The sequence below is a fragment of the Pongo pygmaeus genome, chromosome 19 (assembly GCF_028885625.2).
Source record: "Pongo pygmaeus isolate AG05252 chromosome 19, NHGRI_mPonPyg2-v2.0_pri, whole genome shotgun sequence".
In the NCBI taxonomy this organism is placed as follows: Eukaryota; Metazoa; Chordata; class Mammalia; order Primates; family Hominidae; genus Pongo; species Pongo pygmaeus.
The window spans coordinates 17,551,707-17,576,690 of NC_072392.2; the positions used below are offsets into that span (position 1 = coordinate 17,551,707).

General features: G+C 41.3%; 1 protein-coding gene and 1 pseudogene across 1 annotated transcript in view; both read right to left on the reverse strand.

The window, feature by feature from the left end:
• The window catches only part of LOC129017143 (ubiquitin carboxyl-terminal hydrolase 6-like), a 51,870-nt gene extending 49,864 nt beyond the window's left edge, over positions 1–2,006 (reverse strand). The window contains exon 1 of the mRNA XM_063656602.1: positions 1,943–2,006. The gene's annotated coding sequence lies outside the window, so the exon portion shown is untranslated. The remainder of the gene's footprint in view (positions 1–1,942) is intronic.
• The window catches only part of LOC129017497 (HEAT repeat-containing protein 6-like), a 33,816-nt pseudogene continuing 10,501 nt past the window's right edge, over positions 1,670–24,984 (reverse strand).

Genomic DNA, 24,984 nt, shown 5'->3' on the forward strand with positions numbered 1-24,984 from the left:
ACTCATGGACTAGGGGCTGCAGAGCCCAGTGGTTGCCCTTAGTTCTTGGACCTTGGGAGACTTCTGGAGCCTGGATCTGGACAGTCTAGGGGTGGAGGTGGTGAGGGGCAGGGCTGGGGCAGGAGGAGAGGCCTTGCATGACAGGGTGCAGGGCAGGAAGCCAGCCAGGGACTGCTTTGGAGTGGCTGCTCCCATCCCCATTCCCACCCCCAAACCCACCCCTCCCCCCACCCTGGTGCGGGGTCGGTCGTGGGCAGGTGTCCTCTGCTTTGGCCTCAGCAGATCCCAAGATGGAAGCTGGCAGCCATGTGGGCATGTCACTTGCGCCAGCTTTGTCCTGCAGTTTCTGCTTCCTGGAGCGTGGGGCGCCCACCCAGGAGAGCACGGGCACACCCCACACCTCTCATTTTGAGGGTGCTGGGAGGTGGGGGACCTAGGTCCTGCAGCCCTGTGCTTGTCCCGTGAAAATTAGCCTAGGAGTCCCGTGTCCGCCCATCCACGTGGAGCCCCAGGAGCCTGAACAGTAGCATGCAGCGAGATGAGGAGGGAGAGAGAACTGGAAAAGGAGAAAGAGAGATGAGGAGAAGGGAATGAGAGAGAGGACGAGAGACTGGGAGAGAGACAGAGGAGACTGAGAGGATAAGGAGGGCGAGAGATGGAGAGAGAGACACAAAACGCAAAGAGACAGAGAGAGACGTGCATGAGTAGGAGGTTGAGTTACTCTGGATCCCAGTTCCCAGTGAAAACTGTAGGTCGCCATCACCTAACCACACGTGCAATAAAGTCTTCTGCCTGCTGCTCAGAGCCCTGAGAACCCCTTCTCGTGGAGCAGAAAACCTTTGACTACTGCCCTTCCTCACTGCATTTTTGTTTTCTCTTCCGGTGAACCATGATGTCTTGTCTATTGCCTTCCTGGGCTCAAGGATCCATCAAAAACTGACGCCGCTTTTGGGGAGGATCTGCAGTGCCTTCCACTCACTAGGCTCCCCAGGAAACTTGTATACTTGGCTTGGGCCCTAAGCAGCTGGGTACATGTTGGGGCTCTGCTTCTCTCTTTCAGTAAGAAGGAGAACTAAGAAAGAGACTGAAGCATGGTCTGCGGAGAAGGCACTTGTGCAAACACCAGGAGAATGAGGGGCCTGAGTTGTCTTCATTTCTCCTAAAAGCACGCATTCCCGGCTGGGCGCGGTGACTCATGTCTGTAATCCCGGCACTTTAGAAGGCTGAGGTGGGCGGATCACCTGAGATCAGGAGTTCGAGACCAGCCTGACCAACATGGAGAAACCCCATCTCTACTAAAAATACAAAATTACCCAGGCATGGTGGCACATGCCTGTAATCCCAGCTATTTGGGAGACTGAGGCAGGAGAATTCCTTGAACCCAGGAGGCAGAAGTTGCAGAGAGCCGAGATTGCACCATTGCACTCCAGCCTGGGCAACAAGAGTGAAACTCCAACTCAAAAAAAAAAAAAAAAAAAAAAAAAAACCACATGCATTCCCTCCCAGGCCACTCTAGTGAGGGCATGAAGCACAGCATGTGTGTGTGTGTGTGCGCGTGTTTGTGTGTTGCAGGGGTTACAGTGGACAGGATGTGGGAGGGCAGCTGCAGCTCCAAGCTGCAAGTCTTTCTGACAGAATGCTTAAGATTCCTTGGACCACAGCAAGAGTGTTTTCATTTGCACCCAGTTTTATTAGCATTTAAACCTGTATTTTTTGTAGCATGTAAACCTTAAGCTGCTTAACTATTCCTTGAAGCATTTCCACCGGTGGTTCCCAACCTTTTTGCTACCTGAGACCAGTTTTCTTGAAGACAACTCTTCCACGGACCCAGGAGAAGGGGAAGGGATGATGCGGAGATGATTCAAGCCCATTACATTTATTGTGTGCTTTATTTCTATTATTATTTAACTGTAATATATAATGAAATAATTACACAACTCACCATAATGTAGAATCAGTTGAATCAGTGGGAGCCCTGAACTTGTTTTCCTGCAACTACATGGTTCCATCCGGGGGTGATGGGAGACAGTCACAGATCATCAGGCATTAGGTTCTCATAAGGAGCACGCAATCCAGGTCCCTGGCATGCGTAGTTCACAGTAGGGTTCGTGCTTCTATGAGAATCTAATGGCACCGCTCATCTCACAGGAGGCAGAGCTCATGCGGTAATGCGAGGGATGGGAAGTGGCTGTTTCTACAGATGAAGCTTTGCTCACTGGCTGGCTGCTCACCTCCTGCTGTGTAGCCTGGTTCCTAACAGTTGGGGATCCCTCATTTACCCAGCAAGATAAATACATTGTTATGTCAATTGAAATTATTCACCTTGAACCACCCAAAATTACCCTGTGTACTTACACCCACCCAAGGGTCCCATAGCACACTTTAGGAGCTGCAGACAGTGAGCCTGGAGCTCCATGGAGCATTCCATCCCTTCACCATCTGTGGGCTAACAGGCTGCGTTCGTTTCCTAGGGCTGTTTTACAGTACCACAGACTGCGCACCTTCAACAACAGAATGTTACTGTCTCACAGTACTGGAGGCCATGAGTCCAAGATCAAGGTGTCAGCAGGGTGGGTCCCTTCTGAGGCTGTGCAGGAAGGCTCTGTTCCAGGCCTGTCTCCTGATGCGTGGATGGACGTCTTCTCCCTGTGACTCTTCATTAAGGGTGATTCTGGTGAGGGCTCAGAAGAGGAGACTTGGACAGAATGTTGGTAGATAAATGTGCCAGTGGAAACCAGAGGGTAGACGGGACTCCATCCATACCCGGGGCTTTCTGGGGACAGACCTGTCTAAGCAGCTGCCATTCCCAACCGAATTCTGTTTCTGAAAAGCCAGGTAACAGCTGGGGCTGGGCCCGCTGGGATTTGTTTAGTGACCGGATTATGTGGGAGGCCTGGAGTGGGTGGTTGGGTGGGGGGTTTATACCCTGAGCACACCCACAGTCTCCTTTGAACAAGAGTATATTTGGTGGGATAGTCTGAGGAACATCAAGCCACACTAAACTACCACACTGCAGCTACAATACATTAAGTATCTGTTTGGGAGATACTGGGTTTTGTTGTGAGTCTACCTTGTCTTTATCCTTGGATGCTTCTATAGCTGATCGTAACATTTTCAAGAGCAGGAGACCAGAAAACTCCTCCTGGAAACTTGGGTCTGGTGTTTCCCTGTTCCACCCAAAGCAGGCAACACATGTTAAAAGGTAAATACACTTAAATATATACATATAGAAATATATTCACTTAGCATAAGCATAAAAGTTTAGGAAAACAGTTTAACAAATCTGCTTAGGTTATATCAAGAAACTTACAGTATACATCTTTTGACTCAATATTTCCCCACCTAGGAATGTCTCCAAAAAAAAATCTCAAAATGCAGATTTCATGCACAAAAATATTCACTGAATATAAAAGCCTACAAGCCTAAAGCCTAAAACAAATGTTCAGTAATAGAAAAATGGTTAAATAATCATCACACAGTGTTCATTATGTAATCATAAATAAGGATTTCTAACAAGTCAATAATAGAATGCTTACACATTTTACATGTCGCTTATACGGTGAAGTAACAAAAAGCAGGACACTTGCACATGAATAACCAGCTACCTCTGGGGAGGGGAACTAAGGTGTCAGGGTAGAAGAAAGGCTTCACACTGAATGCTGCTTTGTACTATCTGGATTTTTTTTAGCCTGTGAATATACTACTTTAAGAAATTTTTTTAAATGCATTTTAAAAGTACAGTAACCATTACTAAGGATTTGCTTTTATGTTTTCTATAATGTGGACATATTACTTATATCGGCATACAGTATTTTTAATACATATATGTCTTAACATATTCCTAATATATATTAAGGACAGCTTATTAATTTTATTTTCTGAAGGAATAACAAAACAAAACAAAGCAGGAAGACTGACTACATAATATGCGGGAACTACTGCTGATTCTTTCATGGTAGAGATCGAGGACATTCTCTTGGGCCCTCAATCTCAGAAGTCAGCAGGGGAAAGCAAGCTCAGTCACCTACATGTTGACAATCAGAGTGTCTGTCAGGTTGCCCAGGGACCAGGCTGCTTTGGCTCGAACATTCAGAGACTTGTCTTCAAGTGACATCAATATTGTATTTGTTGCATCTGAAACAAATATGACATCCTATAAGACAAAACAAAACACTGAAGTTACTTTAGCAGGTCATGCTGCTACCTGTGAAATTCTCAAACTTATTTTCAGATAAAGCTAGAAGCCTTCACGCACATTTCTACTTGGAAATAAAAATTCATCTACTCAATCAATTTACTGTTCTTCTGATATTTTACAATTTGGACACTCAAAAAAATCCCAGGGGAAGCTCCCATGATTTTGGTATGTGCCATGGACACCCGAGAAGCCTATGGATTTTGCTCTTATGAACATCGAATATATAACCTGGCCTGGGACAGTTATCTGTGAACTCTTTGCTTGCTTGATTTCCATCTTGAGAAATGATGTTCTGAAAAAGAAATCCATTTCCAAAACACATCCTATGTACTACACACCACTCAGTGAGATAAATGTCACAAGTAAGAGTGAAAGAGGACATTATTTCCTTCTTAGTAAAAACTATGTCAGCTTTCTAAATGATGACTATCACCTGGTAATGTCCCATTTCATTTTTATTAGATCATTCATTAATTGAAGCATTTATTGGGTGCCTAAGGTCCCAGGCAGTGTGCTAAATAATTAAAAATTGAATAAATACCATCTATATACATGGTAATGCCTTAGTTCATTTATATATATGGTATATATATGGTAATACCTGTAGTTACATATATATAACTATACGTATAACACTATATATATATATATGGAGAGAGAGAAAGAGAGTGTGAGAGTGTGTGTGTGTGTGTGTGTGTGTGTGTCTGGCTCTGCCACCCAGGCTGGAGTGCAGTGGTGTGATCTCTGCTCATTACAACCTTCACCTCCCAGGCTCAAGTGAGCCTCCCATCTCAGCCTCCCAAGTAGCTGGGACTACAGGTGCATACCACCATGCCTGGCTAATTTTTAAAATTTTTTGTAGAGACAGGGTTTCGCCAAGTTGCCCAGGCTGGTCTCAAACTCCTGAGCTCAAGCAATCCACCCGCCTCAGCCTCCCATGGTGGCATGAGCCACCACGCCTGGCCCATGACCATATTTTAGTAGCAATTAAAGAAATCAGATTACAAAGCAATTTAGTTTCCTTTACCATCCAATGCAGGAGCTCTATATCCACAAAATAGGGGTGTCATGGACTACAAAAGGGGCACAGAAGAGCTAAATAGGCTCACTCTGACCTGTCTGAGACAGGGAAAAAGCACACAGACTCCCAGGGCCCGTGAAGTTGCAGCTTTCACTAAGCGATTCTTGCTGTCATTCAGCCCAAGCAGCACTGTGGTGCACAGGATCTGCCTGTCATTCTGCAATGAGAAGGCTGACAAGGGAAAAATGAGAATGAAATAACTACGAGCCAAAGGCTTCCATAAAAGATGTGAAATATCTGTGTCTGAGACCATATTCGGGAGTTGAACGCCATTGCGACCTTGAGGCTACCGTGGCAAAGAGCAGGTTCAGTTCAGATTCCATGATTATCTGAGTACGCACTTTTGTGCAAGACACACACGGCATCTCATCACATTTAACCTTTATTAAAGCTGCCTTCTTTATAGAAGCTCATTTATATAAATAAGAATGGATGCAAATGTCATTGAGGACTAAGGAAAAAAGCAGTCTGAATACTGCTATTCTGAATAGCAGTATTCTGAATGTTTATGCTCCCCCCAAAATTCCTGTGTTGAAATCTTCACTCCCAGGGTGATGGTATCAGAGGTGGGGCTTTGGGGAGGAGATTAAGTCATGGGAACAGAGCCCTCATGAAAGAGATTAGTGCCTTTATGATTCAGGCCCCAGAAAACTGCCTGCCCCTTCTACCACTTGAGACACAGCTCACATGGTGCCGTCTGTGAGCCAGAGAGCGAACCCTCCCGAGGCACCAAATCTGTGTCTGTCAGTGACTTGATCTTAATTCCAGCCTCCAGAACTATGAGAAAGACATTTCTGTTGTTTAGAAGACACCCAATTTATGGTATTTTATTATAACAGCTCAAACAGACTAAGACAAATACCATATGTGTTGGACAACAAATCTAAGTATTTTCACATACTTGTTATTTTTCACATGACTATCATCTTATTGATGATAACACCAAGTTTTAGAGAGGTTAAGAGTCAAAGAGCTAGCAAGTCGAAGAGCTGGGCTTCAACTCAGGCCTTTTAAAGTTTGGATATGAAATCTTCCTGAAATCTCTCTGCCTTCCAAGCTTCTGCTACCCTTGCCTCTACCACCTACATTCTAACGCACAGGGGGAAACAGCTTTCCTGATATATTAAGGCTTCAAATTTTCCTATTTGCTGTTCCCAGTGCCCTCATCCCCAACTCAAGTGAACTAGCACCTTTTCATCAGAGATGCTGCTGAATACTGGTTCAAAATGCAAAAGCACCAAATTCTAGCTCTGGTGCTCCAGCCATGATTTAAGGGTGAGAAAACACTCTTACGTTACCGGCAGATTGCTGAAGGCCTCTGGCAAGATGGAAGACAGGACATCACAGGCACTCGCCTGGAGAGTTGGGTGCTCCGAATTCTGCAGGGCTCTAGGTAAAGGACCGTTCAGCATCATAGTCCAGAACATCACCACCTGGAACGGAGGCAAAGGAAAAGCTGCAGCCCAAGACATAACAGGGGAACCAACTCGGAGCTAAGCCTACCAGAAATGGCCTTAGTAGTGAAACATTTTTCCTCAAAGCAGCAGCTTTCTGTAAATGTTTTCATTGGTTCTTCTTCCACAGTGATGAAAGGACTTCAGAAAACAACTGCAGTGTTTAAGCCTCCCATTCAACTCCTGTTGATTAGGAGATTGCAGTCTGATAAAGTTACGCAGCAACAGTGATAATAATCAAGAGGAGACTGAAGATGGTGATGACAGTAACAGCAACAGCAGTGGCAGCTAATGTTCTTCAGAGAGCTCATCCCATGCCAGGCATTGCTCTAAGTATTTTACACGTATCAACTCATTTTATTCCTTGGCACAAATAAATGGGGTCTGTAGCATTATCCCTACTTTTTCACACAAGGAAACTGAGGCACAGACAATACAAGTTGCTAATCAGCAGCAGGGGTGAACTAGAATCCAGATCAGTTGACGCTCGGCTAGGGCTTTTTCAACTACTTTGCAGAGTCCGTGTGATAATAAAATGTAATACCCTGTGTAAGGTTTCTAGCGCAGGGCCTGGTACACCGTGGACACTCTTAAATTGGGCAGTAGGTTCTGTTATCAGCACTTTGAAGAACTACCTCACTTCACAGCCTCTAAAGTAGCCATGTCAACAGTTTCTTTTCCATGCTTTATACATATCCTGTGATCTCATGTTCATTTGTGAATCTCTGTGGTTTAGCTTTGTTTTGGTTCTGTCCCATGGACCTAGTCCTGGGTTTTGCTGTGTATTTCACGCACCAGTTCTGTCTTTCTCCTACTTCAGCTCCTGGAAACCCAGTCTGGGTCCTCCCTGCCCCACTCCAGAAGAATGTGGACAAAAAGTGGTTGTCAGTCTCCAGGATGGCACAAAATTACACTCACCTACTAATATTTACACCTGTGTAGTCCCCTCCCATACTGAACAGGCTGACCTGTGTAACCAATAGGATGTTGTGGAAATGACAGCATGACACCTCCAAAGCTAGGTCATAAAAAGCACCACAGCTCTGTCTTGCTTTCTTTCCCTTGGATCACTTGCTGTGAAGGAAGCTGGCTGCCATGTCAAGAGGATACTCAAGCAGCCCTCTAGAGACGTCCTCCCGGGGAGGAAATGAGTTGAGGCCGTCTGCCAGCAGCCACACTAATTTGCTGGGTCTATGGGTGAGCCACCCTGGAAGAAGATCCTCCAACCCCATCAAGTCTTGCAACCTGTCAGTTGACTGCAACCCTGGGGGCATCTTGATCCCAACTTCATGTGAGAACTAAGCCAGAATCACTCAGCCAAGCCACTCCTAATTCCTGACCCACAGAAACTGAGAAAATAAATGTACATTGCTTTAAGCTGCTAAATGTTTAATTTGTTACTCACTAATAGACAAGCAATACAGAAAACATGTCTTTTTTTTTTTCACAGATGAACAATACCTGAGTGTGAACAGTTAAGAGGCTTGCCCAAAGTCATTTATCTAGCAAAGGGAGAAGTTTGAATTCAAACCTAGTTCTGTCTGATAACAAAGCTCAACTCATTTTCCCGCACATGTTATATGAAAGCTTTAGTGGCAGTCTAAGGCAGGGACGAGGGTTAGAGTCTTTAATTCACTGCAAGGATGACAGAAATTGTGAAGGGAAAAGAACAGGCAGAATGCGGAGGGCAGAGGGAGCAAAGACCACCAACACTGAGCTGATTTTGCTTTCAGCACTAAGTAGAAGCCTTTTTTGGTGTGATCACATGCCCTTCATCCATCTTTGGAACTGGCACAGTGTAGGGGTAGCAGAAACAACCTGAAATCACAGGAATTGAATAGAATCACGGTGGGGCTGGTGGGGGGTTGGGGGGACGCAGGTAACGGAATTACCTCCTATGTGTTAGCATCTTTACATGTCATTCGAGTTTTCAACAGCCTTGTGACTGAAGGGTTATGGTTTATTATTCCTTTTTACAACTAGGAAACCATGCCTATAACCACATATCCATTAAGTGGCTGATATGGTTTGGATGTGTGTCCCCTCCAAATCTCATGTTGACATGTGACCTCCAATGTTGGAGGTGGGCCTAGAAGAAGGTTTTTGGGTGATGCAGGCAGATCCCTACTGAATGGCTTGGTGCTATCCTTGTGGTAATAAGTGAGTTCTTACTCTGTTATTCACACGGGAGCTAATTGTTTAGAAGAGCCTGGCATCTCTCTCATTTCCTCTCTTGCCATGTGACATGCCTACTCTCCCTTCACCTTCCACCATGACTGGAAGCTTCTTGAGGCCTCACCAGAAGTAGATGCTGGCACCATGCTTCTTGTATAGCCTGCAGAACAGTGAGCCAGACAAACCTCTTTGAAAAATAAATTGTCCAGTCTGAGGTGTTTCTTTACAGCAGCAGAAAAGAGACTAATACAGAAAATTGGTGCCAAGGAACGGGGTGTTGTTATAAAGATACCTAAAAATGTGGAAGCAGCTTTGGAACTTGGTACTGGGCAGAGGTTGAAAGAGTTTGGAAGGCTCAGAAGACAGGAAGACAAAGGAAAGTTTGGAACTTCTTAGAGACTGATTAAATGGCTGTGACCAAAATGGTGATAGAAATACGGAGAGTGAAAGCCAGGCTGAGGAGATCTCAGATAGAAATAAAAAAGTATGGAGAACTGGAGGAAAGGTCGCCTTTGTTACACCTTAGCAAACAACTTGGCTGCATTATGCCCATGTCCTAGGGATTTGCATAAGGTTGAACTTAAGAGTAATGACTTAGGGTATCTGGTGAAAGAAATTCTAAGCCTCATTCAACAGGTGATGTGGCAGCTTCTCACAACCTATAGTCAGATGTAGGAGCAAAGGAATGACTTAAAGTTGGAACTTATCATTAAAAGGTTAGCAGAACATAAAAATGTGGAAAATTTGCACCCTGCCCCTGTACTAGAGAAGGAATCCAAGCTTGGAGCAACTACTTGCTAGACAGATTAGCATGACTAAAAGGGACCCAGATGCTAATAGCCAAGACTATGAGAAAACAGCCTTGAGGGCATTCCAGAAATCTTTGAGGCAACCCCTCCCATCACACACCCAGAGGCCTAGGAGGAAAGCGGTTTTGGGGGCCAGGCCCAGGGCCCCACTGCCCTGCACAGCCTAGGGACACTGCTCCCAGCATCCCCAGCTGTGGCTCAAAGGGCCCCAGACACTGCCTGGTTTTCTGCTTAGCGGGTACAAGCTGTAAGCCTTAGTGGTTTCCATGTGGTGGTAAGCCTGCAGATGCACAGAATGCAAATGTGAAGAAGGCTTGGGAGCTTCTGCCTAGATTTCAGAGGATTCCCTAAGTCTGGGTGCCCATGCAGAAGCCTGCCACAGGGACAGAGCCCCCACTGAGAGACTCTACTAGGGCAGTGCCAAAGAGAGACGTGGGGTTGGAGCCCCCACACACAGTCTCCACTGAGCACTGCCTAGTGGAACTCTGGGAATGGGACACGGCCTACACCCAGCAAAGCCAGAAGGGCAAGGCTGCCAGAAGCCTTGGAGGCCCACCCCTTGCACCCGTGTGCACTGGATGTGGGACATGGAGTCAAGGACTATTTTGGAGCTTTAAGGTTTAATGTCTGTCCTGCTGGGTTTCAGATTTGTGTGGGGCTTGTTGCCCCTTTCTTTTGGCTGATTTCTCCCTGTTGGAATGGGACTGTTTACCCAATGCCTGTACCACCATTGTATCTTAAAAATCAATAACTTGTTTTTGATCTTACAGGCTCATACGTGGAAGGAACTTGCCTTGAGTCACAGCTGAGATTTTGGACTTTTGAGTTGATGCTGGAAAGAGTTAAGACTTCGGGAAACTATTGGGAATAGGTGACTGACTGTATTTTACAATGAGAGGAACATGAGATTTGTGGGGGCCAGAGGCAGAATGACATGGTTTGGATGTGTGCCTCCTCCAAACCTCATGCTGAAATGTGACCTCCATCACTGGAGGTGGGCCTAACAGGAAGTGTTCGGGTCGTGGGGGCAGATCCCTCTTGAATGGCTTGGTACTGTCCTTGTGGTAATGAGTGAACTCTCACTCTATGAGCTCACATGAGAGCTGGTTATTTAAAAGAGACTGGCATCTCCCTCTTGCTTACTCCCTTGCCATATGACATGCCTGCTCCCCCTTTGCCTTCCACCAGGATTAAAAGCTTCCTGAGGCTTCCTCAGAGGTAGATGCTGGCACCATGCTTTTTGTACAGCCTGCAGAACCGTGAGCCAGATAAACCTCTTTTCTTTATAAATTGCCCAGCCTCAGGTATTCCTTTATAGCAACATAAAATGGACTAATACAATCATGTTCCCTAAATTTGATCCCATGGCTTTGGATATAAAATCCCTGGCTCTTTGTCTCTTGGGCAGGCTGAGTAACCAGACTAGATTTTATGCAAAAGAAATATTAGTTTTACGATTGCTGGTTATATGTTATACATAAGCCTACCACACACTAAATTGCAAAGAAACTGAAATGTAAAATAAAACCTATTTATACTAGTTTCATGTTTTCCTGGATTATAAAACATAATTTTTGACACTGGAAGAAACCATATCATCTACTCCACTTATCACTGAGCTTCAAAATAAAACTGCAACTGAAGCACTAATAAAAGAAAAGTATGAATTGACATTTATTTACCAAGAAGACTGGTACTCTCTGATCAGGTGCTGCAGTGGAATCCGGTTTATGCTGCTGTGTTAAGCCTGTGCTCAGTTCTTCCAGAAGCTGCCAAGAAAAAAGTATTACCGAAGCGGAGCATTACAACTAACGAACGACTTCATTTTAGTCTGGAGATCGCCTCAAATCAAGGGGAAACATAATTTGCAACTAATTTTCTTTCTTTTTTCAGTCACTCTTAACAGAGGCATTCTTTCAAGGACTGAAATCAACAGCTATATCTTATTAATTTATTACCGAATCAATTCATGGGGTTTACACGTAAGAGCTGAAAACAGAAGAATGTATGTCTTCCTCACCTGAAATCTCTTTAAGAAATCTCAGAATTGAAAGACATGTGGCAGAAAAATATAAAGTGAAGAAAAGGAAGGATATAAAGTGAAGAGAAGGAAAAAGCATTGTGGTTTTGATGAAAATTACCTTTGCTCCATGGAGCTGAATGGATGGATCTGCTTCCCCCATGCACTTGCAAATCACCTCTCCAAGCTCCATCAAGTAGGCTTGAGTCATTGAAAAGTAGCCCCTTGCCAGAAGAGCCAATAGCTGCAAAGAGAGCATGGAATTAACCCTCTAAGACCTGATTGCAAGGCTGCAATATCCAGAAAAGTGTTATATTTCAGAAATCGCTTATAATTTAACAGGGGCTGAAATCTGTTGAATGAAATTAAGAACCACAATCTTTATTTCATGACTAATATCAATTAACTGTATCATAGTTTTATGGTGCTTTAGTATATGATTGCTTTTCATTCATGTAATCTCATGTAAGTCTTGCAACTATTCTTTAAGGTAGGTATTAATTGAATTTTACAGCTAAAGAAACCAAGCCTGACAAGATTAAAGGACATGTTTCACGTGGCCCAGTTAATTAGCAGCAGACCCCAGGACCAGGCCTAGTCTCAGATCATCTTTGTAGAGAAAAAGTAAACTCTTTTATCTAGGATTGTTTTCTTCTTTTGAAGGAACAATTATTTTGTTACTCTAAGCAGGTACAAGACCAAGGAGAAGCTTATAGAAAATTAAACATTTAAGTTGCAAAAATCAAAAATTAACTCTACAATTTCACTCAGAATTATTCTACAATCTATTACATCCACCTGTCATATAATACCTGAAGTGACTAAAATAATTTGCAATCAAAGAACAAAAAGGAATGAATCTGCTATTTTACAATCAAGGAACACCTCCCCAAAACAAAACAACAACAAAAATACACCACCCATACCTAAAATACAACTCCCGCGAACTGACACATGGCTTGGTTTTACCTGCTCGCTCCTCACGGTCACTCTGAAGGAAGAATGGTTACTTCCATTTCAGAGATGAGGAAATGAAACCTCCTACCTGTAAGGCCTCCAGTTGCATAGGGGATGGTTCGTAGGTGCTTCCTACTGCAGAGCCAGCATCGCTACCTGAACAGGAATCCTCCTTGGGCAGTACGACAATGGAAACGCAGAGTGGAATGAGCCAGCAGGGCTCTGAAGACCCCTTAGGTGAGCTAACTGACGTTTCTTCCAGAGAGGGTCCTGCAGGGGCTTTCTTCCACCAATCAGGAGGGCTGAGGTGAGGGGTTGCTGAATTGCTATTACTGAGTCCAGAAGAACACGGCTGTTGCAGAAGTAGCTGGACTTCAGGTAAAGGTGTGTGGGTGGGCCCTATAGCTCCCAAGAGTGTGAGACTTCACACAGGAACATTAACATCTGTCAAAGGAAGCAGTAAGAACTTATTATCATGGGAACAGCTACCGTAAATATGGTAGTTATCCCTGCAGGCAATTAAGAATTAGTAGTTCCTTGTGTAACCTGAATCTAATCAAACTTCTAAACCTCATTTCCAGTTTTGAAATACATGGGACAGGAGAGTAAGTTAACACCATAAAGAAACAATCTGACAAATTGAGAATGTGATTTATTTTGTTATCTTTGGTGACAGAGTTTAGAGTTCACATTCTATAAGACAATTGGGTTGGATTCTTTCCTAAGTCAGTTTGATATAAGAAAGATGGGTGGGGGGACTCTAGATTTAAAAAGACTACAGTGACATAATAACTAAATGCAATGCATGTACCTTGAATGAACCCTGGATTTTAACAAGAAATATTTTTAAAAAGCTAAAAGGTCTGTGTCTAGACTCATTTTTTTTTGCATGTGATGTCCAGCTGTTCCAGCACCAACTGTTGAAAAGTATCTGCTCCTTTGTTGTAGATCAGTTGACTATATTTATGTGGGTCTATTTCTGGGCTCTCTATTCTGTTCCATTGATCTGTTTCTCTCTTCCTTGGCCAGTATCACATTGTCTTATTACTGTAGGTTTATAGTAGATTTTGAAGTCAGGGAATGTCAGTCCTTCAGTTTTGTTCTTCTCTAAAAATACTGTGTTGGCTATTCTGGGTCTTTTGCACACCTATATACATTTCAGAATCAGTTCACTGATATCTGCAAAATAACTTGTTGGAATTTTGATTGAGACTGCACTGAATCTATAGATCAAGTTGGGAAGAGGTAACATCTTCACAATATTGAGCCTTCCTATCCATGAACATGGAATCTCTGGTCCATTCATTTAGTTGTTTGATTTCATCAGAGTTTCACAGTTTTCTTCATATAGATCTTGTACATATTTTGTTAGGCTCATACCTAAGAATTTCAGGTTTTGAACATTTTAATGAAAAAAAGTTACTTGAGGATAAAGTCAGATACTCGAAAGGAACCTTTGAGACATGGTGCACTCTCCTCAGCTGAAGATGCAGATAATGAAAAGTTGGTACAGTGGAATGAGCAGGGCTTGTTTTCAACTTATTTCTGCCATGAATGTGATGGGAAACCTCAGGGGAAGACTTAACTTTCTGGGTCCCTCTTTTACACATTAGTGTAAGTAGTGAACTGGACTTAGTTACACCTCATTATCTCATTTGAGCCTCATAAAAATCTTATGATGTAGTTATAATTCTTGCTGTTAGGAAGAAATTAGGGTTCAGAGAGGGCCACGGCCATGAGATGGCAAAAATGGGAGTGGGCCCCAGACCCTTGGATTGACTTCAGGTCCCATGCTCTTCCCACTATGTCACAGAAAACATCCACTGTTCCTTGTTACAATTCTGCCTGAAAAACTGAACTTATCAGAATGTGGTCTGATCTGAAAGCTTGCAAACAAAAGAAAGGCAAATCTACAAAAGGCAAGTGTTTATAGCACACATACATTATGTGTGGGAGGAAATAATAAGACTGTACTTAGTAAAGATTTGAAGTTCTGGGATTTTATCTGAACTTCATAGGAAATAACGTTAAAGAAGTTAAATTTTGTATTCCAGTTTTTCTTTCCAAAAAGTAGGTAATATCTACCTGTCCATCTGTCTGTCTAACCATCCATCCATCCTCTACCTATGCATAAGGGATATAAACTAACATACTCCTGAGGGGGGCTGCTTGCACCTGGCTCAATCTTAATTCTAAAGGGATACTCTGGTCACTGCCCTGGGCATTAAACAGGCATTAAACTTTACAATTAATTCTCTAGCTCACTTCCACTGGGACTTGAGGGGTCAATTCTTGCAACAGCTTATACCCCTGAAAAGCTGAGAAGAATAAGCAGAGATCTCTTAAGAGTTATAAAAATGCTTTGAATAAATACATATATCTATATCTATATATTTTTACTAATAGTCTGCATCTGACTGATATAAAGAAGCCATCAGTTTTAAGCCACTACAAACCTTTGTGGTGAATATAAGGCTTTATCTGGTTCCAGACTTTGGTCAGCAGGCTGTTTTAGATGATTATAAGGTGCATTTGATACTAAATTTGCAAGGCACTGTAAAACACAAAAAGTAGTTCATCAAAAGGCTTGATTAAACCACAGCATAGAAACAAATTTTGCAGCATTTAATTAAAAAAGAAAAGTTTTCACACAACTAAAAATTAGCCCTTTTAAAAAAAAATAACACTTGTATCCTCATTGGTACAACTAAAGATAAAGAAGTATTTTTAGCAAATAATTTATTAGGACATACAGAGATTATAGGTAAGATCAGTCAAGTAGGTACAGACTTCCAAACAGTGTATTTTTAATAAAACTATTACATAGTTATATTCTTAAGTCAAGTGACTTTTGGGCTATGTAAAACAGTATACAAAGTTAAAACAGAGAAGCCCCCTCTGGAACCCACAGTTGATACATTACCTTAATTATCTGAGTAAGGATCTGTGAGAATGATTCCAACCACCAAAGCTAACAAAAGACATCTGTGCGACTCTCTAATGCTGGAAGCGATCATGACGGAGAAGGGGATAAAAGCCCTCCTGTGTCACTGGTATCTTCAGCAACAGAAAGAAACTGCTTTGAGCCTTCCAAGATGGCAGATAAAACTTGCAGAGCACAGGCACGTCTGAAATTTTGGGATGATTCACACTGATTAGTTGAAAATTAGGAATCAGATTCCCTTCTTCCTATACATATTTAATGTTCAAAGTATTTACAATCATTTCAATTGGAAGAATAAAGGCAATGGGATTATCTGTTAGTTCCTAAAAACTAGGTCACTTGCATCCCACACCTAAAAAAAAATCTTTATTTTATTCTTATTTTAGAGACACAGTCTCGCTCTGTCACCTAGGCTGCAGTGCACTGGTGCAATCATAACTCACTGCAGCCTCAAACTCCTGGGCTCAAGCAATCCTCCCACGTCAGCCTCCCAAGTAGCTAGGATTACAGGTGTGTGCCACCACACCTGGCTAAAAAAAAAATCTAGAAACCCATTGCTGTTAGGTTTTTTACAGTAAGAAATAAACCTAAGCTATACCATAGCACAAAAATCTGAAATCCTAAGCATGAGAATAAGGATTAGAGGCCTGGTTTATTCAAGCAGAATGCCAACTGAAAAGTTAGAACTAAACAGCCCATGGGGTAGAAAAAATACATGTGCCTAGAGTCTGTTTCCTATCAAAGTTCCTGAGAACATTATGCCTCATATTCCACTCTGAAGTATGTGTGTTCAATGTTAACTTAAATAGGACTTTAGGAATTTTGTGTACATACAACTTGGCAGACATCATTAGTGATCCAACTTTTAGAAACATTCTTAGGTACAGGAAATAACATTGCCTGCAGTGACAATATTTGACAATTCAAAAAAGGAATACCATTAAGTACAATCTTATGAATGGAAAGGACAAAAAGTACATCTTTGTCATGGACTGCTGTATTTGTCAGCAAAGGTGTCATTGGCACCAAGATTTTCTTTATAAGGTTGAAAGATTACTTTCAATTGGTACTCTGACAATTTTGTAGTATTAAAAATCAGAAAGGAAAAGAAAGCCCAACTTTACAAAAATGGGATATAGGTAATAAGCATAGGACTATTAATACGGAATAATATTGTACTCTCTTTGGCCAGCTCATCCAAAAATGACAATTAACATTTCCAGTCAAAAAATTTAAAAGCAAGGAATCAACATTACAATTCTAGAATCTAACCTAAATAGTTACTCAATGTGAAGCATATCTGAGTTTGGAGCAAAAAAGGTTTTTCCAAAAGCCTTCAGTTATATTATCTCCAAACAACCAGGTAATAAATCACCAGGCAGGCCTTTTATAGAGTGGAGTCGTAGAAATCTAGACTTACTGCTATGAAGAGAAATTTGAAGTACAGTAGCATCAGACTTCAGAATTAAGCATAATCCCCTAAGGTGGGAAATTGACAATGTATTAGGAAACCGTGTGTATATGTGTGAAAAAAAGAGAGAGCGAGAGCATGAACACAAGTCAGCTGATCCAAAAAGGACTGAGACCAGGAGCTGGCAAACTTTTCTGTAAAGAGCCAGTGTCCACATTTTACATTTTAGACTTTGCAGGCCAGTTTCTGTCACAACCACCCAACTCTGTGATTGTAGCACAGATGCGTAAAGGAATAAATGTGGTTGCGTTCCAAAAAGACTTGATTTATGGACAATGAAATCTGAATTCCATACAATTTTCACATATCATGAGATACTATTGTTTTATTTTAAAACCATTTAAAAGTGTGAAACCGTTCTTAGCTCACAAGCCATACAAAAGCAGGTGTTGGGCCAGATTTGCCTTACAGGCCACAGTTGGCCAATCCCTACCAGAGGCTGGTCCAAACTCAACAAGATAGATCTTATGCTAAACCTTCATTTCTTTAGAAGACAATTAAAAATCACAATTCCAACAGCTCACAAACTGAATGAAATTAAGAATCGAATGGAAAGAATTGAACTAATGTTCCAAAAGTCAAACATTTTAGCATAATTTTGGCATCTTCAGGGGAAAATCATGACTATCACAGATGAAAACAAATGTCATTGAAATTGGTTATTTTTTTCCACTAAGTTATAAAATCTATATAAAAATTTGATACTATATCAAATTGTACTTCTCACAGTTCTGAGTTAATTTCCTTTAAACTCTGTTTAACATATATTTGTTGTTATAATTGTTACTTAAGATACTGAATCTGGTACAAGTTTTGCTTCATTTGTTCTTGTATCAGTATTTAGTATCTTGTTTTCCAGTTCTAATCAGCACTTTCCGCGGAAATTACTAATGTACAAGCAAATCGTAACAGGTAGAGTCTCCAGAGAGCTCATCTTGTTAAGTTTCTATTGTCTGAATATTTAAAATAATGAATGAAAGGCTTTTCAGTCTTACAAAAGTCAGTGTGCTTGGTCTTACTAGTGTATAGTTTCGTCTCCTTGGACACGAAGGCTTGTCTAAAGCTAATAAAACAGAAAAGTACTTTTCCTTTTTTGCTACTTAAGAACGTAGCAGAAATGTTTGCTGAGGTAGCTTAGTCAATCCTAATTTTTTTCTCTTTATGTGTGTTTGGTCTCACAATATTTCTGGAAGGGTGACAAAGAAGTCCCTGCTGGGAGTGGGTACCACTGAAGTTTCCATGCAGGGCACATGACTGTTCACATGTTCTTTTATTGGATCTCACTTCCAAAGTCAGTTGTCTTTTACGTAACGGCATTTCAACACTGTGTCAGGGACTCTGGGTCGGGAGGTATCTAAGTGATATGGTTTAGCTGTGTCCCCACCCAAATCTCAACTTGAATCATATCTCCCAAAATTCTCCTGTGTTGTAGGAGGGACTCGTGAGAGGTAACTGAATCATCGGGGCTGGTCTTTCCCCTGCTATTCTCGTGATAGTCTCACAAGATCTGATGGGTTTACCAGGGGTTTCCGCTTTTACTTCTTCCTCATTTTCTCTTGCTGCTGCCATGTAAAGAAGTGCCTTTTGCCTCCTGCCATGATTCTGAAGCCTCCCCAGCCATGTGGAGCTGTAAGTCCAATTAAACCTCTTTTTCTTTCCAGTCTCGGGTATGTCTTTATCAGAAGTGTGAATACAGATACACTAATTAAAGACTGCCTGTTCTTTGCTAATACACTAAGCAAAGATTGCCTGTTCTTGCCTGGCCATATGAGAGAAAATCTACCATTCCATAACAGTTAACAATTCCAACCTTTTCATTCTCTTTTCTAGTTATACCATCTATTATCTAGATTTTGATTTGTTTTCACTTTTTATAGTTATCTAAAAGAGCAATAAATCATCATCATGAAATTTGTAAATCAGGATAATTCTCAAGGTACCAAGACAAAGGTTTGCCCTGTAGTTTGTTTAAGACAAGTCTTGATGATATTCTCCATAATATGCCTTTATAACACCTAAGGAAATCATATACAAGAAATTCTTAAATTAGTCTTGTTATTTTTATTGATAATTTGCTCTGTCCCTTTTGGAAGCATATAAGATGTGCTCTCTGAAGCACATTTCCAACATGGAAACGTGATCATTTCCCAAGTATCACGGCACTGCCAAATCCTAATGGACATTTCTAAGTTTTCTTCTCCCCAATTAACCATTCTAGCATATTCTGTTTCAATTTCCTAAAAAGTAGCCTCTGTTTATTGTTGGCATTCTGACTGGAAGAGTCTAATCACCTTTCCTTCCATCCATTTGTCTTTAGAAAATTTCTTAGTACACCAGTTAAAATTGTGCTTCCAGCTGAGTATGCCATGGGTCATATCAGACCTGCCATAAAGTCAAAACTAATCACTAAGCACTTCAATGACAAGATAAACTACAGTTGTCTTATTTAATCCTGGCTAAGAGGAACTCCAGCCATCTAACTCTATGCACAAGGAGCACCTGACATGACCACTTGGCCTGAAGTCATAGCAGCTCTTTTTAACCTGGTCAATCCAGAATGCTGTTCCATTCTAATTCCATTATCTGTTATTTTTAATTTTAATGCACATAACTTTTTAGAAGTCTTTATTTTAAAAGCCCGTCCCACTGGGCCGGGTGCAGTGGCTCACGCCTATAATCCCAGCCCTTTGGGAGGCCGAGGCAGGCACATCACCTGGGGTCAGGAATTGCAGACCAGACTGACCAACATGGAGAAATCCCATCTTTACTAAAAATACAGAATTAGCTGGGCATGGTGGTGCATGCCTGTAGTCCCAGCTCCTCGGGAGGCTGAGACAGAATTGCTTGAACCTGGGAGGCAGAGGTTGTGGTGAGCTGAGATCTCACCATTGCACTTCAGCCTGGGCAACAAGAGCAAAACTCCGTCTCAAAAAAACAAACAAACAAACAAACAAACAAAAAGCCTGTCCCATGACATCACCTGCCACAACTTTCTTCTAGCATATGTCTTGGTGCACAGTTAATTATACTATGGACAGACTGCAGAGGTATGCTCCAAGCTTTGTTGTAAACAATAATCACCACACTTATTTAAATCCTTCCAACCTAACACTTGATTAAAAGAATCTCTTAAGTACCATCATTTCACTTGCCATTACACTGAACTAATTTAATTTCTTTCATCTTTTAAAATCCACTTTAAGTAGGATGACTTTTTTTTTTTTTTAATTTCTCTAGAATTTTCTTGTGGCTTTTTGTACTGGATCTACGACATCTCCAGAAGGAAGTTCTGTATCTTTTTTCCTCAGCACATCTCTTGCATTCACCAAAGTTAAACAGCAAGAACAAGTCTAAAAGGTACCTAAATCAAGGAGATGGATAAGACCACTTTGCTATATGTGAAATTTCTCATGGCACTTTAAGTGAAATGTAAACATTTAAAAACCTATGAAGATATAAACATCATGAAAATTATTCCAATTCATTTTCATCAGCTATGACCTCATAACCTTTTTGTATTCATGTTCTAAACCCCCATGTCTCACATCCCCTTGGCTGGGCAGCTGTGATACAGGTGATGAAGCTGGGCTGCTTCTTGCTCCACAGCACCATCTCCTTGGCCACTGCTGGCAGCTCCCCTACCTAGCTGGAGGGTCTTCATATATATATTTTCAATATTTTTAGTAGCTTTTATTTCAATTACTCTAATGGCTTCATTACTGATTTATTCGCCACCACTCATTTTTCCATTTTTCTCCCAGGTTCTCCTTCACTATCGATTTAGTTAATTTGTAAAATTTCTGCCAGTTTAATTTCCTAGGATAAGGAGTACTTGAAATACCCCACAAGTCATTTTTTTGTGTGTATATAAAATTGAGGCTAACTTATTTTTCTTTACCTTGTAAAAGCTTCTGATGGGTCATCCAGAAATTTTTTTATATCATAAGTTACTCAAGGAGATGACTCATATGGAATTCCAACGTATTATGGTTACCACCCCTGACCCTTTAAGGAGTAATCTTAAAAATAGAAAAGGAACAATATGCTGTTGGCCTAATTAAAACTTCTCTCTTTGTGGGCAGTTGGTTACCTGAGGACACCCAGATGCCATTCAGCATGACTTTTTAATGTTCACTATTGTAAACAGCAGGCTATTTTCCTTATTTGGTTAAGTGGTTAAATTCTGGAGAGGAATTAACATATTCAAGCAGAGGCAAATATTTGATCAGCCATGAGATATCTTGCTATAGGTATCCATACCTGCCATTTTTTTCTTCTTTTTTAAAAATAAGTTTTTCTCATTAAAATATGTAAATATTTATTACACGATTTGAAAACTGGAAAAGTTGCAAGAAAAAAACATGTTTGAGATTCTACTGTATATATAATTCTATATCCTGTGTTTTCACAGAACATTTTGAGCATTTTTCAAAGCCTTATGCATCCTTCATAGCCATTATGTACCAGGATATTCTACTGAGTTGTTTAAGCCATTTCTGATGTTTTCTTATTATAAATACCACAGCAATCAACATTTTCATAAAAGGAAGAGAAGCACAGCTGCTTCAGTGCAGTTCAAGGGAGACACCAAAGTTAGAATTCAGTGTGCTCAGGCTTCAAGCAAGCCCTGGGGCAGGAAGCGATCCTACATGATCAGCCTCAATGTATTCTTCACATAAGCCCACTTCCCATTTTCCTGTCTGTCCAGTGGATCTCAGGTCAGAACTTGGGTCAGTGTTACTAACAGCTGTATTCAGATCAGAAAGGATAAGGCAGAGAAAACAGTAAGGATCTGTAAATTTTTTCTTCCTGTTATAAAGCTTCGAGTTTAAATTCTCTTACCTCTGGAGAAGGGTCTTTCAATGTAAGAGTCATCAAGGACACTGACTGTGGGCTGCCAAGTTCAGGCATATCAGGAATAAAGGCTGACCAGTAGCCATAAAGAACTTTTTTTTTAATCGATTTCATAGTAGAAAGAAAACAAACTAAGCCTCCTTGGCGAACTTTAGCTTGGTAAGACCTTTCATAACCAAGAGAAAAAAGGAAAAAGACTTAAAAAATCGTTTTTTTTTTCAAAATGCAAACATGAAATGGTATTTATTTCCACCAATTCAAATGATACATTCAAAAATTAAACATTCTAAATAATCCCTAAAGATGTCAATGTGTTATTAAAAATTTCTTTCAAACCACAATCAAAACATGTTAAGACAATTTGTTTCTATAACAAGTTATTAAGGCTGACAATTAAAAAACACAACTGGAGAACAAAAGGACAACATACTGATATCAGGAAACTAGTGTTAGACAGGAAACACTGCCGAGTATCCATCCATCCATTCAATGAATATCTACTGAATGACCTATGTATGTGCCAGGCATCATGCTGAGGCTGCCAGACATAAACAAAGCCCCAGCCTTGACAAGCTAGGCAGCAAGGGACAGTTAAGGAGATAACTATAATACATTATCAATAACACTAAGGCAGAAAAGGCTTCCTGGGGAACATGATTTCTGAGCCCATATCAAAGATGAGTAGTGGTTAGCAAGACGAAAAGGCAAAGAAGAATATTCTAAGGAGAGGAATGACATGTGCAATGGCAGATCAAGAGAGCAAGTCGTGTTCTGAATACCACCACAGCCCCCAGAAATCAGGCTCTTCAAGTTAAACACATGCAGCAGTCAAGTTACAAACTTACATGCAACTTAGAATACAAGGTATAAAATGTAACAAAATACTACTACCTCATTTTACTCTGCATGCCTCCTTCAGCATCAGAATAGTCTGACTCACTACTGCTGAGCCTTTTCCAACTGGAAGAACTGAAGGGTAAGGAGACTCCATCTTTTCCTGCAGCTCCATTTCCATCTAAAGGCAAACTCTGGACACCCAGGGAGGAGGGACACCAAGTGTTCCCTTCATGCAGATTCACTCTGCCTGTGCCAGTGACTGGGGCCACCTCTACTTCACCACTGGATTCCTTTTCCTCCTCCTCTCCTTGCTGGATTTTCTTTGGTTTTACTTCGGATTTTTTTTCTTTTTATTCTGATTTTAGGAGCAAATGAAGACACATATAATAGCTACTTCAGAATGGCTTTTCACTGAATCGTTACTTCTTCATTTTAAAGTGATTAAATATGTCCCCAACATGTAGTTTAAAGAAAGAAGAAAAGAGAAAAGAAAAAAGTGGAACTTCTTTAATACCCTAAGCATCAGGCACGATGCTAAGTGCTTACTGTCTACTACAAGAAAGAAGGAATGAAATACACAAGACACAGTAAAACACATGGCCTGGGTTTAAATTGTACCTCTGTGCCTTGGGGCAAATCATTTAGCCTCTCTTGAGCTTGACCTTGCTTATCTGTAAGTATGCGGCTAATACCTCCTACCTTGCACAGGTGTTGTGAAGGTATTCAGCCTTCTCAACTGGAATTTCTGAAGAGCATTAAAGCCTATAGAAAATGACTTGAGTGTCTATTTTATCAGTTCTTGGAGTAAGATACATAGCTAGTACCACTCCACATGTCTGCACAGAAGAGATAGTTGTCCATTACATACAATGCTCATTTCAGGGCTTTGGGTCTCTGTAGAAGTAGATACTAAGTAGAAGCCAATTTCTTTCTTTCTTTCTCCCTGTTACTTTCTTTCTGATATACAAGTTGTCTGGAAACTGTGTCTTCCTCCACGTTCTCAAAGTCTGTGGCCTTGAGGCAGGAAGTTCCCATTACTTGTATCTTGAACTACTTATTGTGGCCCCCAGACCCATACTCTTTTATTTGCTACCACAGTGATTTTTCTAAGACCCAGATCTGATCACATCATTCCCCTATGTAAGATTCTTTGATGACTCTCTATTGCCTATGAGATAAAAACCCAAACTCCTCAGCCTCCTGTACAAGAATCTTATCATTCGGCCTCTGCTACACAACGGCTCCACTCTTTCTCTCCCCGCACTGAAACTCTAGTCCTACTAGTTAACAAATGGGCAATGCATACTCTCATTCCCTACATCTATGCACCTTTTGTTTTATCTGCATGAAACACTCATTCCTCCTTGTCTGTACTGCTACTCACTCTGAAATCTCTGTTTAGCTATACCTTTAAAAAGCCTCCTCTTCCTCCTGCATTTAGACTGGGTGCCCTCAATGTGTTCCCAGAATACTCTGTGAATATTCTAATGAGAGAAACAATAATATTGCATTGTAGTTGTTTATTTATCCATCTTTGCCTTCTCCCTCAAAATCCTAAAAGCAGCCAGAGTCTATATACTTAGTGCTTAGCACAGTGTCTGGAACACACCAGATGTTGGGTAAATGCTGAGTGAGTGAATGAGTGACATAATTTCTAATAAGCATTTTCATCAGGTATGACATTTCTGGAAGTGAATCCTTGGCCACACATCTGTATGCTCCAGGTTCTCCAACCGAAGCAAGAGGGAGATGGCAGCTATCTGGAAAGGCTGGGAAATCAGGTGAATGTAAGGTGTGGAGATGGTGCACTAACTGATAGGTGGGCTTCTAACGGTCTAGAGACGGGTTGGCAAATTATGGCCCAAAAGCCAAATCCAGCCCAGCACACAGCCTGCTTCTGCAAATAAAGTTTTAGTGAAACACAGTCATGCCCATTCATTTACATAGTGTCTATGGCTGCTTTTGCACTGTTAAAATAGAGTTGGTAGTTATGACAGACACCTGAAGTATTTACTAGCCTAGTAGAGAAAGTTTAGAGAACATTTGTTGACTCCTGGTCTTGAGCATCACGGGGATGAGAATGCTTGGTTTGAGGTATAAAGTGAATGCTCATTTTTATAGCTGTTATACTGACTACACCTCTAAGAAGTATAAGATGCTTTAACTGGTACTTTGAGCATCAGA